Consider the following 14728-nt stretch of genomic DNA (forward strand, 5'->3'; position numbering starts at 1 on the left):
TAAAAATGTAGTGTACTCCCACCCCCCCGAATCCCCCCCATTCCCTTCTAAACCCCCTAAACACCCCCACCCCCAAGTTTAGAGTTTATTAAGATATTTATACCACAGCGATTTGCCAATGATAGCAATGTTTCATTTATTAAACATTAATGTTACATACAGTAAGCATTTCATAAAAATGTCACATCAACCTTTTTAAGAATCACTTTATTAAACAACAATCAGTTTTTAAATCCATTCATCGTCTCAGATTATGTCTGGCATACACATATTTATTTTAGAAATAATTATTATTAATATTAACGTATAATAAATGGTACTAAAATAACGCTAAAGTGATCGTACTAAAATGTTTTAAAATAATGCACACATTTCAATTAGATTCAAGCATTTTGTTGTGGTATAAAATATGTTAATATCTGTAATAAGTTTAAAGTTCATCATTGCTTGTAAATAGTTATAAATAGTTAATAAATTATTTTTTTTGTTCAATACTAATGTGTCTCCAATGTCTTTTTTTATAACACATCATAAGCATTTCTCATTTATTTCTCATATAATTACACTGTAGAAATTCTCCATCTGCTGGAACTTTGGTGTTCAGAAGTAATTCCACTGTTTTCCTCTCACAAGCAAATACTTTCTAGCCAACAGTCTAAACCTGTTAAATCTGTAGAACTAATGATCTGGTGTTGTTGTAATGCCAAATAAACTGATAACAAGTGAAGCTCAAGATGTGATTTTAATTGTACATGTTCAAGTTAATTCACAAAGGTGATTGCAGCATGTTGGTCAAGTGATCAGTTCATAGATGAGACTTAGGAACTAACGCACCATGAGGAAGAAACTTCAGAGTTCAAAGCAGCATCAGCTCTAAATATGGAGGAAAAGCTGTCAGAGAGATGTTGTGGTCAGATAGACACCAGGGTTTGGATAACAAGTTTGGATTTCCTTTCTGCAACATTTAATAATTAACCACAACACTTATTTTTTCTTTCACACAGATTTTGTTTTAGATTATGTGTTATTTTTATTTTAGATTATACATTATTAAAAACAAACTGGTCCATCTGTGGTGAAAAACACTGGCAGCTGTGGTTGCTAGAACTTTCCAAAAATGATTGTTACTGTTTTATATATATATATATATATATATATATATATATATATATATATATATATATATATATATATATATACAGTATATCACTCATGGGATCAATAAAGTCTATCTATCTATCTATCTATCTATCTATCTATCTATCTATCTATCTATCTATCTATCGTCAATGTGTGAATATACTTTGCCCCAAAAAAAGGGAAAAGCATTATGAGTCAGAAATATATTTTGTTCACTACTTGTGAAATGGTGTGGATTAAAAGACAAATAATACAAAATGAAAAAGAATAAAATAAATCAACAAGAAAGAATTACAAACCAGCAAGTTCCAGTGATTGTTGTTAACAAGCACAAAAGACAGAACTGCATCATAGTTGTCAAAATGGAACTACAGTAGTGTCGTGGCTGGGTGGACATCTGGAATTTCTGAGCTGAGGAAGAAACCACATTATAACATGAACTGAAGTTTATTAACAGACTTGACATGAACACCACGTACATCATAGTGCATACACAAGCACACCCTACACATCACATGGCACCATGGCTCTACTTTCTTTTTGTACATACACGTCCTAGACTATATCAACACATTTGTCTTTAAAAACAGACAATAACAATTTACTACTTTTCCAACTCATCCCAAAACATATTTTTTTTTACTTTTTTTGTATTATATTTAATACACTACACTCACTGTACCACTTTCCCAAATAACACAACAGCCAACCAAAATAAATAAATAAATAAATAAACCCTTAACAAAAAAATCCACAGCATCTTTATCCAGATTCATTGGGGTCTTACAGATTTAACCTCTGGCATACTCTTCAGACACAGAAAGGCTTAATGTTAACAGACCTTTGAGATATTTCTGATACTACTGTTGAATTTTCACTTGCTCTTAACCCTGTTCCTGAAGTGTCACAGACGTTTTGTCTGACAGCGCTTCCACATCCTGCTCAGTATTCATTCATTTTGTTGCTTTTAACTGATCTACATGCTTTTTGTAGGACTTGCCCTTTCCCCAGACCAGGTAAGTAACTGGACCTAATGGCCTTCCACTTCTCTTCCCTTCCCCTGAACTGCTTCACATGTACCTTCTGCTGTGGATAAAATACTCTCACATGAACTGAACTTCTTATTTGCGTTTGCTGCTTTTCCTGCATTTGAGAAGAGAACTGTGGCTGTATCTGTGATAGCCGCCTTCTAATTTTCCTTTTCAGAAACAATTCAGATGGGACTGAAGTATTTCTGTAACAGAAAAAAAATCTGTCACTGCAATGTGGAAGTGTGATGCCTAATTGTTTTTGCTTGTCCAATGACTGCTTACAGGTTTACAAATTGAGGTCCATTAGCCGAAACAATTACCTTCAGTAATCTATAGCTGGCAAACATACTACACATCACCTCAACTGTTGCTTTAGCAGTAGTAGTAGTCATTAGTGTGATTTCTTTGACACATAAAAGTCTCTGAGCGTTTTCAAAATCTCAGCTAGTAGTGTTTCAGACGGTCTTTTTGGTGCCAGTAAATCTGTGAGGAATGAAATGGTCTTTGCACCTACCATAGACCATAGAGTGTTTGCTTTCTTCGATTCCGCTGGCTTATTGTGCGAAATGCTCTTCATAGCTTCTACAAAACACAGGCCCGATTCTGTGCTGAACACCGCCATCATCTCTCTCTCTCTTTAACGATCGCTTTTCAGCCTGGTGCTTCTATGCCAAATTGTTGTCACTGGGAGGACACCTGGAATTTCTGAGCTGAGGAAGAAACCACGTTATAACAAACTGAATTTTATTAATAATCATCGTGGGAGCTCTGTGGATGTGGTATGTACAGAGTTAGATCATTTTCAGGATCAGTGACACATTGCATTTGCAAGTCCAAATCAGGGCAAAGTCACAGCTCCACTGAAGACCCGGATCTCCAGAGTGGACAGGTATGTGTCACACATCAGGATGATGTTCACTACTCCAGCATTCTCTTCTCCTCCCGCACTCAGGGCTCGTCTCTGACCACTGGTGGCACAAAGGAATACGAGCGTGTCCAGTACGCCGAGGTGAAATACAAAAGACCCGCTGCTGCCACCTAGTGAGAATACAGAGTAAATGCAAGCTGTTAGTAAATAAACAGCAGAGATCGAGCATCGTTGCAGATTGTACAGAGTGTGTGCAGTCTACCCAATCAAACAGCTCATAGAATATAGGATCAAGGGACTATTTACTTTGTATAATTAAATTTGCATAATCAGGACTGAATAAACGGGGGAATAAAATATGTAGATGTTTAGAAATAGTAATTGAATAATATATATTTTGGATAGTGGCTTTAATAAATGTATTTGTGTGTATAATATATATTTATTCTTCCAGGAATGTCTAATGTCTTTGCTTTAATGTATCTAATTGTTTCTGTGCTATATTATCTCTTTTACTCTCTCTCTCTCTCTCTCTCTCTCTCTCTCTCTTTTACTAAAAGTGCATTTTATTTAACTGAAATATAGCATGAAAGGTTTTTTTTGTTAACAAATATTGTGTTATCAATGCTTTGTACTGTTTTCTGTCTGTAATGTACAGTTTGCTTTCTAGACCTGTAATAAATGCTATAATTGCTTTTGAAAGAAAAGAAAAGAAAACGTTTTATTAAAGTGTTTAATAATATTCCAGAGAAGTTATAATAATAATAATAATAATAATAGTCTAGTTTCAATCTCCTTAATGTTCATCAGTGTGACACCAGAAGAAAATTGTTCGGTTTTAATCACAACTCGGACATTTTGAAGACAAAAAACTTTCACAGTCGGCAAACTGCAACAGAGGCCATTTTCTAAATCTCTGTAGCGCCACCAACAGGCCAAACTTGTACATTGTTGCTTATAACCTTTGAATTGTTTGTCCTAGAGTTGTGATCTGAATCTTTGTGTCACAGTGATACCAATGCACCCACTGGGCTTAAAGTGAGCTATATTGAATTTACCGCCATTTTGAATTTTCCGCCATTTTGAATTATCTGAAAAACACGCTTTTGTGAACTAGACTGATCTTATCACCACCAAATGTAGTATGGTTTCATCTACAGAGGGTTTTGACCAAAAATAATAATTTTTCCCCAATAAATTTCCATGGCAATTTCATTTTTTTATGACAGACTATAGAAACCCTAGGTGGATGTTGGTGGAATCCAATACAATTCTATGGTAAAGACCTAAACAGGAAGTGAGTCATATCTCAATAGAGCTTTGTTAACCCTTATATTGTGTTAGGGTCAAATTCGACCCGTTTTCAAGTTAAGATATGTAAAAAACACTATTTACCTTTTCTGTTGGAACAAGGCTGCATGATGTCCTCAAAGACAGCTGTTTTAACACAACAGAAGAAACTGTCACCATTTTAGTAAATTCTAAAGGTCTTTAAAAAAGTGACCTCTGTGGTGCTACGGGGGAAATATGATCCGCTGAGAATATTGACTGTTATATGCATACATGCATCATATAAAAGTTATGGGTTGATCTGTGAATCAAATTTGGCTCAATTACCCAGCACACAGACACAGCTTACCCCTTCCCCCACCCACCCTGTCTTCCATGGGGACACCTGACCGCGAGGGAACACAACTTTTCTCACAGAATATTTTATATCATTTTTGGGGATGGGGTGTGAACAATATGCACAGAATTCTCTGAACATTTCTATCTATAAATAAGGCTCATGTGTGTTATCAGTTTCATTTTGCAGCAGCATCAGTCTGTTTCAACATGAGCAAGAGATTCAGTGTCTATTAGGTTACTGACCATATCTTTGTAAATAAAAGTGATACTGAGACCGAGAGCAAAGTGACATTGTCATAGTGGTAATGGTCAAGAAAAATAAACCTGAACTTCCTCTTGCACTCCTTGGAATAAAAGACAGGGCTCGTCTTTCCTCTAAGTTTGCATTTACAGAGTCAACTACAATTGTGTCATACCGTCCCAGAAAAAATAAAAATGTTTTTGTGATGTCCGCTCCTGACAAGAATGCTGCTGCGAGCAGTAGGGAGGACAAAAAGCCAGACAGGATTATGAGTTACAACAAAAACAAAGGAGAAATTGATAATCTAGACAAGGTCATTGCCATCTTCACATGTAAACGGAAGACCAAAAGATGGCCAATGGCTGTCTTTTACAATATACTGGAAGTCTCAGCATACAATGCATGTGTAAATATTTCCTGGCAGGAACATGGGAAAACCCTACAAGAGGAGGCTTTTTTGGAGGAGCTGGTGAGGACCCTGGTGAATCCCCACATTGAAAAATGACAGTGGTTGCCCCAAAATCAAGCCTCTGTCAACTTAGTGAGAGAGCTCCATGCTACATGCAGACCAGAAAGCTGCACAAGGAACTAACCAGAGGATGCCAGGGGGATCAAGAGAAGGAAGAGCCAGACCTGCCCCATTAGCAAGGATAGAAAACCAGTACCACTTGCCACCAGAGGTGGACAGTAAAGAAGTACATTTACTTGAGTACTGTACTTAAGTACACTTTTTGAGTATCTGTACTTTACTTTTGTGTTATTTTTTCTGGATACTTCTTACTTTAACTTCACTCCATTTGAAAGACAAATATTCTACTTTTTACTCCACTACATTTCTGTCCAGGTCATCGAGTAGAAAGTAGCTACGTTATTCAGAGGATGATTTTTTTCACTCTTATAGCATCACCTGTCGTAAAGTTCAGTGGTTTACCGTAATTTTTTGAACTCAATTGATCAATTGCTGGCAAAATGGACGAAGATATGCTTTGTATATTATACACCACCAACACATTGGTAATGATGTTAGTTAACACACAAAAACGTATTCTGCGTCCAAATTCTCATACTATGAAATTGTAAAAAATAGTCCTAAATAGTATTCAAAATTAGAATTAGTATGCTCTAAATCGTAGTATACTGAAAAGAGTATTCCAAAAATTCCTGGATGGTCTACTACTTCCAGTAGAAATTCAAAGTGCAGAACGATGCACACTCTAATGGATAATATTGCCCACAACGCATTGCACACAGGAGGGAGGAGCCTTGAGAATGGTGTAAATGCATATTAAAACGATGTAAATGAAATGTGGAAATATATATAACTCTTTGTTAAAGCAGTGTTGCTGTAGACTGAGAGACCATTTAAAAGCTCAGGAAACCTTTGCAGGTGTTTTGAGGTAATTAGCTGATTAGGGTGCGACACCATGACTTTCCAATATTGAACTTTTTCACAATATTCTAATTTTTGGGTTTTTTTTTGAGACACAGAATTTTGGGTTTTCCTTATCTGTAAGCCATAATCATCACAATTTCAAGAAATAAAGGCTTGAAATATTTCACTCTATGTGTAATGAATCTATAGAATATATGGGTTTCACTTTCTGAACTGAGTGACAAAAAATATTGACCTTTTTCATGATATTCTAATTTTTTGAGATGTACCTGTACTTTTTTGTTGGGGTGGTAGGAGTGTTAAACAAAAATGAAAATGATTATACCCGTCTTTTTTGTCAATTCAGTTGTTTATTTTCTATAGGTTTTGTAACATTCTAAAAGCTTTTAATTCAACAGATACTACAAACTGGTCAGTATATTCACAAGGTTGCTACAAAAGGTACTCTAAGTATTGCATACAACAGTGCAACAAAAAACAATGCGATGACATTTACTTTTTACTTTCGATACTTAAGTACTTTTAAAAACTAGTACTTCTGTACTTTTACTTAAGTAAAAACCTGTCTTTACAACTTTTACTTGTAATGGAGTAATGTTTGACCAGTAGTATCTGTGCTTTTACTCAAGTAAGGAAGTTGTGTACTTTGTCCACCTCTGGTTATGACATAGGTCTTTAATTTTTATTTATTTATTTATTTATTTATTTATTTATTTATTTATGTGCCCCATTGCTGATGTTGCCTGTGTGTACTCTTATATGTTATAGTTGTTAAGCTCCATGCTGTTCTGTGTTTGTATTTACCCCGACACCCCCCCTCCCCCCTCCAAAAAAAAAATAGCAATACGTATCGAACATTTTTACGTAGCAGAATCAGCCGTGACGCTATAAAGCGCTGCCATAGTAACAGTTACTGGACCGTGTTTCAGAGCTGGTATCGCGTTAGGAGGATTTGGACAACAACCACATTACAAACTACTACAAACACAAACCTAAACTTCTTTTTCACCCGATAGGTGAGTGAATATTAAAAACATAGATCCGATTTTAAATGATAAATAACATTAATAAACGACTGCGGTTGTCACGAAATACAAAAACAAATGGTTTGAAACAGTCGAGCACATCACACCGACTCTTTGTAGACGGCTAATGAGGGAAATTTACTAGCCGATGAATCCTGACTGTGTAAAAACTGATTAATATCTCGGTCATAATGACCTCCAGTGGTGAAAGCCGGTATTGTTCATCTTTTCTGTTTTCTGAACTGTTTTGTTTTGTTTGAGAGCTGTGAAAATGAGCCAGAATGTCCACATATATTGCTAACTGTTCATTTTCCACAGTTTTACAGAACATTTTTAAAAATGGTGGATGTATTGAACCACAACTTCAAAGAGAAAGCAGATGTCCGTGCTTTAAATGGATTCTTTGCAGGTACGACACACACACACACACACACACACACACACACACACATAAAAGTAATCATTTAACTTAAGTCTCTCTCGAAATATGTAGTTTTGGAGACAGTTAATACAAGAACTGTACAAAATACTGTAAAATGAATAACATTCATGTAGTCATGTAGCCCTAACTGAGCTTTTAACTCCAGATACGCCCAGCTTCGTGCCTGCACCTGATGATGGCGTCTGGGAAGATTCTATGGATGCAGCTTTTCCTGGCCCACTTATGAGGTGAAACCCTCTTTCTGTTCTCATTGTACACTCACAGGTTATAAGCAGGAATATTTTAAATCATATCGAAAGGCATTTCAGATGTGTGCTGGGTAATCCTCATGCAGTAATCCCACTGTTCCAACATGTGTTGCAGCAATGTGATGGACAAAAAGGATCTGATTCAGTACATCCAGTGCCAGGCAAACAAGTGTCTCCAGCATGCTGACCAAGTTGACAACAAGGAGGCTTACTTATATTGGCAGATGATGGACTTGTTCTGCCACAACAGTGGAGTAAGTGTGATAGTTATAGTTATTGTACGTGTGGTATTTGATTTTGTAAGCAAATTTTTTTTTCATGAAAGTTCAATATGTGGAACATCATGATATTTCTTTTGCAGAAAGTGATAATGGCTCAGATCGCTACAACTCTCTTCAAGAGCTACAGCTTACTGAGGAAGAAGACATCAAATGTCAGTATATCGCACAACAGGATCAGCATCTGTCTGTACATGATTGTGCATTGTTTTTGCAAACATTCTGACTAACTCGAAAATTTCTGCTGCAGCTTCATGAATTCAAGACCCTGAGCAAATGGTGTCTTCCTCTGGCACAGCTCTTGTGCTCCTCTGCCCCAGACGATGATCACAGAGAAGCTGTTATTAAGATGGGAGATGATCTCGGTATTGATAAACACCACAGTAACCTCATATTTCTGAAAATGCTGTAATCATTTCTTTAACTGTTTTCTCATATGCATGTTTAATCTTTCGCCTGCAGCCAGCAGGGAACTGACATACGCTGCGCACATCTGCTACGTGGCGGCAAAAGTGGAGCTGGGGACACGGAGTCAGTTTGACCTAATCGGATGCAACAGGTATTTGCTTGTATATGTGTGTGTGTGTGTGTGTGAGAGAGAGAGAGAGAGAGAGAGAGAGAAAGAGAGAGAGAGAGAGAGAGAGAGAGAGAGAGAAAGAGAGTGGTGAGAGGTGTTTTGTGTTTTTCCTGACTTGCTACTGACACATTTTTCCATTTGCACCAGTCTGCCATTTGGTATGACAGTCCTGACAGCAGCCATTGAGAGAACAGAGGTTTACGAATATGTGCTGTCGGTGACCTCAGGCCTGGCACAGCCAAACTTCCAGGTTGGAATTCCTCTTCTTTTCAGTTTCATGGGTACTGACCGGTCAAATTTAAACACTGAATACTGAGGATGAATGACTCTGTCTTCCTTAGATGTTCAAGTTGTGTCATGCCAACCGTTTAGTCTTCGCTGACTTTCCTGATGAAGCTCTTCAATACTATGAGGTCATCGCCAGGGCAGTCATCACCTTCCCCAACAGCTTCAAAAAGAGCTTCACTGAACGGCTCATTTCGGTAAATAAGATTATTAATGATTGTTAAATGGTTTCCAGGTTTGAAATGCAAAATAATGTAAAGTCTTCATGACTAATGTAACTTTCCTCATTTGTCTTGTAGCGGTTTATCAATTTGCAAGGACATGGAGAAGTACCTGAGTGGATGCAAGAGGTTATGCAGCTGCACAGACTCAAAGTCGGGGATGCAAACGCTAATCCTGCGCCAGAGCAGCATGCGACATCTACCACCTCTGAATTTCAGAACTCAGAAAATGCAAAGAGTGACCGAAGTAACTCGAGTGACTCGAGTGAAGGCAGTAACTCGAGTGACTCGAGTGAAGGAAGTAACTCGAGTGACTCGAGTGAAGGAAGTTACTCTGTTAACGACAAGATGCCTGCTTTCGCGGATACTGATCTGGACCTAGAAGGTATGTTAGAATCCTCCATAGGGAGGAAACAGATTTTAGGAGATAAAGACTTGTTATACTTTTATTAGATGCTCATATTGGCAATACTTTACTCTTCTCAGAAACATAATATAATACAGTTTAATAGCTGTTAACAACACAAGTCTCATTCTTTACTCTCAGGAGAGGTCACTGAGCCTGACACGCTTCCTTTCTTAATTCAATTTCAGTTAAAAAAAATTATTGTCTGTTTAACAGCTGCCCTTGCTTCTCGGTACACCATGGGAAAGTTGCTCGGGAAGGGAGGCTTCGGGTCTGTCTACGCGGCCACTCGGAACGAAGATGGGAAAGAAGTAAGTGTTCTCCCTCCCCCTCATAAAACAAACTGCACTCTATAGAAGCTGCTGGTTAGAACTAAACATGGTTAGTTTCTGTTGTGCAGCTTCCTGAGAGTTAATTCCTCTTCCAAATGTTGATAAGATTGGGGTTTATTTGAATCTGTCTGTGTTTATATGTAATGCAAATGGCTGTGGAAAGAAATGTTGATAACTAATTATGTTTTGTATGCATGAACAGGTTGCCATCAAATTTACGAAGAAGGATCACTTCATCCAGCCCATGAACATTGTAAGTGAACTTTCTAGTATTTTGTGCTCACAATGCAACTGAATGCAGACCAATATAATGTGACTGTTTACTTATTCCTACTAACATAAAGGAAATCAATCCATCTGTTTATCATAGTTTAGATGCATTCACACCAAACCCATGCTGGCCATGTCTGTTTTAATTTTAGCCTGGAGTGAAGGGCAAGGTGCATGCGGAGGTGGCACTGATGAAGCTTGTGTCCGAATCACCTCAGTGTAGCAATATTATTGAGCTCCTGGAGTGGTTTGAAATGCCAGATCACATCGCCTTGGTACTGGAGAGACCCAGCCCCTGTGTAGACATCCATGAATTCGCTAAAAGTCAGGGAGGTTGTCTGACTGAAGATCAGACAAGAGACATCATGCGGCAGGTGATTCGAGCGGTTCAGCATTGCTGTGACCGTAGAGTGCTACACCGTGACATCAAATCCCAGAATCTGCTCATCAACACCGACACTCTGGAAGTCAAACTGATTGACTTCGGCTGTGGAGAATTGCTGTTGGATGTCCCATACAGAAAGTTTGCAGGTAATTTGGAAATAGAGATGCAATAGAATCGAAGGGAATGCAGCAGAGGACGTAGTTTAAATTTTTTTCGTGTTTAACAATGCTAACTTTGCTTTTTCTTTTCACACTCAGGCACGCCTGCATTCTCTCCTCCAGAGTGGGTGATTTCCAACACGTATATGGGCATTCCTGCTACCATCTGGGGTCTGGGAATTCTGTTGTTCAACCTGGTCTGCGGAGACTATCCCTTTGAGTCCGAGAGCGACATTGAAGATGGACACCTGGAATTCTCTCCTTATGTGTCTCGAGGTGAGTCCATCACATTTATACCTTTATGATGCAGCTGTAAATCTCACAAAAAAAAACAAAATGGCTGAACTTCTGTCTCGTCACTGCACACACAGATTTCGTTGATCTGGTGCTGTGGTGCCTGGAGCTCGAACCTGATTTGAGGCCATCTATCGAGGACATCATCAACCACGAGTGGTTCACGGAGAGAGTTTAAGACAATCTCCAGGTTAGACGGTGAGGATACACTAAACATGAAATACGAGCTATGGCATGCTGTAACAGTCTAGATTATGTGATTGTATTGAATCAGTATTGAGTTCTGTAGCACAGTTTAACATGATTATGGAATTATACTAAGAAAAGATAATTGCATAAAAACGTGTGAAATAAGAATACACTGTTTTCTATCAGTCTGTTTTAATCTGTTTGTTTTATTTTGCAGATTCCTGCTGGAACCAAAGACCTCAACAGACAAATATATAAAAATAAAAATGTAAATAGTTTTAACAGAAAAATGTTTATAACATCTTATACAGCCTCAATTTATAAAGGATGTATTTAAAACCATTCAACCATTAAAAACATCAAATAAATCAGGACATTGTCTCAAAGCAGCTTTAAAGAAATATAAAAAATTTTGAACAGAAATTACAAAGTTTAAAATTCAATTTATTTTTTTATTTATTTATTTATCTCTGATGAGCAAACCTGAGGTAATGGTGTCAAGGTAGATCCCCCTGAGAAGAAACTTTGAGAGTCACGCTGGAGAGTGTGATTATAAATACTGTTCTTTCTACAGGTTCATATAGTCAAGTACCTAACCAGGAGCTTTGAGCAGCTTATAAATCACCGTAGTTCATTACAGATTTAACACTAATTCCTTCCTACTGAAGTCATCAAATGTTCAATGATTCACATCTGAGTGCAAAACCAACCACCGCAACAGCAGTTCAAAGCTGGCACCATAGCATTCAAGTGGTTCTATGCACAGCAGTCACATGAGTCTCCAAGCTGTCCATGCAAAGCTATTCCCAGTAGCAGTGAGCACCTTTAAGCAACAAGATTCCAGCCAGAAGTAGGGTATCAGTATGAATCAGGCAGGTCCGAAGAGAAAAAGCCATCACACTGGGTACTCAGAACACTGGGAGCTCTGGAGTAGTCAGTTTAGCTCAACAGAGGAGAGAAAGAGAGAGAATATTAGGTATGCTTGTGATCATCTAATGCAGGGGTGTCCAAGTTTTTTCACTGAGGGCCACAAGCAGAAAAATATACAAAGATCTGGGCCACTCACTAGAGGTGAGGTATATCGCCTCATCTCTAGTGTATTAAAGATTGCAAAATAAATCAGATATATAAACATTTGTGTCTATAATTCCAAAATGTATATAATATTTGATAATTAACTATGCTTAAAGGAATCACAGCTTCCATTAATGGGTTTTCATTTATTTTATTAGAAAAAGGGTCAGTGGCACATTCTCAAAACAGCAGCCTCTGCTTGCTTCCTAGTCAGCTTGTTGATCCCACTTCCCAGACCTGTATCATATGGGGGTTGTAAGAGGGTATGGGTATATTTCAAACTTGTTATACTGATAGGTTATTCGGCTTGTTAGACCGCGGTGAAGTTAGCTTGATATTCAGACATTAGACAGACATTCGGAAGCGGTAGTTTAGGGACCGTCGACAAATTTCTGTACGACTGAAAAAAAAAAACACTATTTCTTCAATAGCTTCTAGGTCATGTGACCCTGTGACCCCAAAGTAGTACCAAAATAATCTACTTGGACACCTCCACAGGGTACACCTCTTTGTATCCCAAAAAATCTCTTCTTTTATTTTTAATTTAATTTTTATTTCACACTAACAGGTGCCATGATGAGGAGATCATCAGTCTTATTCACTGCACCTGTCGGTGGTCATAATGTTATGGCTGATCGGTGTACATCTGTAACCATGCCCTTTAGCGCGAGAGCTGATTAATCAGTAGTCTAAGTATGATTTAGTATAAAACCAGTAGTCAGGGTTGTTAAAAGTGACTTTTTAATGGGGATGAGTATTATATTGTGGAAATAAATGAAATTCTCGTTACCCGAGCTCATCAACTCGGTTCAGGATTTTAGTGTGTAATTTAAAGCAGCAGCATGTTCACTAACAGGTGAACTATTATTAGGAGAAATATCATATTCACATTAATATAACCAATAAAGTGTTAAATAATTACAACAAATATACAAGTTCTCTCGGTAGATATGATTAGTCCAAATATTACACTGTCATTGAAATCGCTAAAAATCGGCTAAAGTCCGTTAGCGCGCTAGCTGCTGAATCACAAAGCTAAGCACGATTTATTTTATTAAAACCAGGAGAAGGGGTTGTTAAGAATGGACTTCTAATGGGGTAAATATTTCATTGTGGAAATAAAATAAATTCTTAAACCGAGCTTAATGATTTTATTGTGTAGTTTAAACCAGTAGCCAGGTTCGCTAGCACGGTAACTAGCATTAGGCTAATTCACGGCAAGATGAGGTGTCTTGTGTGCTACATAACATTAGAGTGTAACACTGTCACTTTAACATGATTTATTGTAGAAACAGTGTGGCATTAAAGGATAAAGATCATCCTACCTTGAGGACACTGAGTGTGTTCAGCAGGAGCAAATTATAAAATGTAAAATATATAATTTGTAAATGCATTTTTTACGGACTTCACTTCCTGGTTTCCGTACAGTTCGGTTTTTCTCGGAGGTTTTCGGTAGATGCCGTAAACAGGAGTTTTTTTTTTTTAAGGTCGTATCGTCTTTAAACTGGTCCTACAGCTTGAATTCTAACTGTACAGCTACATGCTGCCTTAAACTTCAGCTATGCTTCACTCCCTGGGCTTCCCGGACATTTCAGCTTATTATTATGATTATTATTATTATTATTTATTCATTATTGACTCTTGTTACTAGTTAGTGCTGGTTTATACTAGTTAGTGCTGGTTTATACTAGTTAGTGCTGGTTTATATTGGTTTATACTAGTTAGTGCTGGTTTATATTGGTTTATACTAGTTAGTGTTGGTTTATACTAGTTAGTGCTGTTTTATACTAGTTAGTGCTGTTTTATACTAGTTAGTGCTGTTTTATACTAGTTAGTGTTGGTTTATACTGGTTCTGAAGGTCGCAAGATTTGGATTATCTTTTGGCATTTTTGCTACACCCCTGTTTCGGATTTCTCTGTACTCCACTACTGGATTTGACTCCTACACCGACTCTACAGCGCAGCGATGATGAACTTCGGGGGAGGAGCCGAGCCTCAGCACCCGGATGTGGATCCCGAGCCCGGATGGAGCGGACTGTACGACCCCTGGAACGGTGAGTTACTGAGTTTCCTCTTTTTCACTTAAGTATAAAGTCTTTTAAACACCGCGTTATTACAAAAAACCGCAATCAGGAATATCGTTTTATATGATTAGATGGTTTTGAGAAATTCTGTTCGGCTAATCTTTATTCGGCTAATCGCTTTACGTACACGATCAGTATGCTAAAGCTAGCGGACAAAA

At 37.7% G+C, this 14728-nt stretch overlaps 1 long non-coding RNA gene across 1 annotated transcript; it reads right to left on the reverse strand.

Moving 5' to 3' along the window:
* Positions 1-699: 699 nt before the first annotated feature.
* On the reverse strand, positions 700-2819 carry LOC131350254 (uncharacterized). The gene is made up of 3 exons (XR_009204161.1): positions 2686-2819; positions 1440-1551; positions 700-873 (listed from the first exon to the last, which is right to left on the reverse strand). It is a non-coding gene; the product is annotated as an uncharacterized LOC131350254 (long non-coding RNA).
* Between the last annotated feature and the right edge of the window lie 11909 nt (positions 2820-14728).

The sequence above is a fragment of the Hemibagrus wyckioides genome, unplaced genomic scaffold (genome assembly GCF_019097595.1).
Source record: "Hemibagrus wyckioides isolate EC202008001 unplaced genomic scaffold, SWU_Hwy_1.0 Contig3, whole genome shotgun sequence".
Lineage (NCBI taxonomy): Eukaryota > Metazoa > Chordata > Actinopteri > Siluriformes > Bagridae > Hemibagrus > Hemibagrus wyckioides.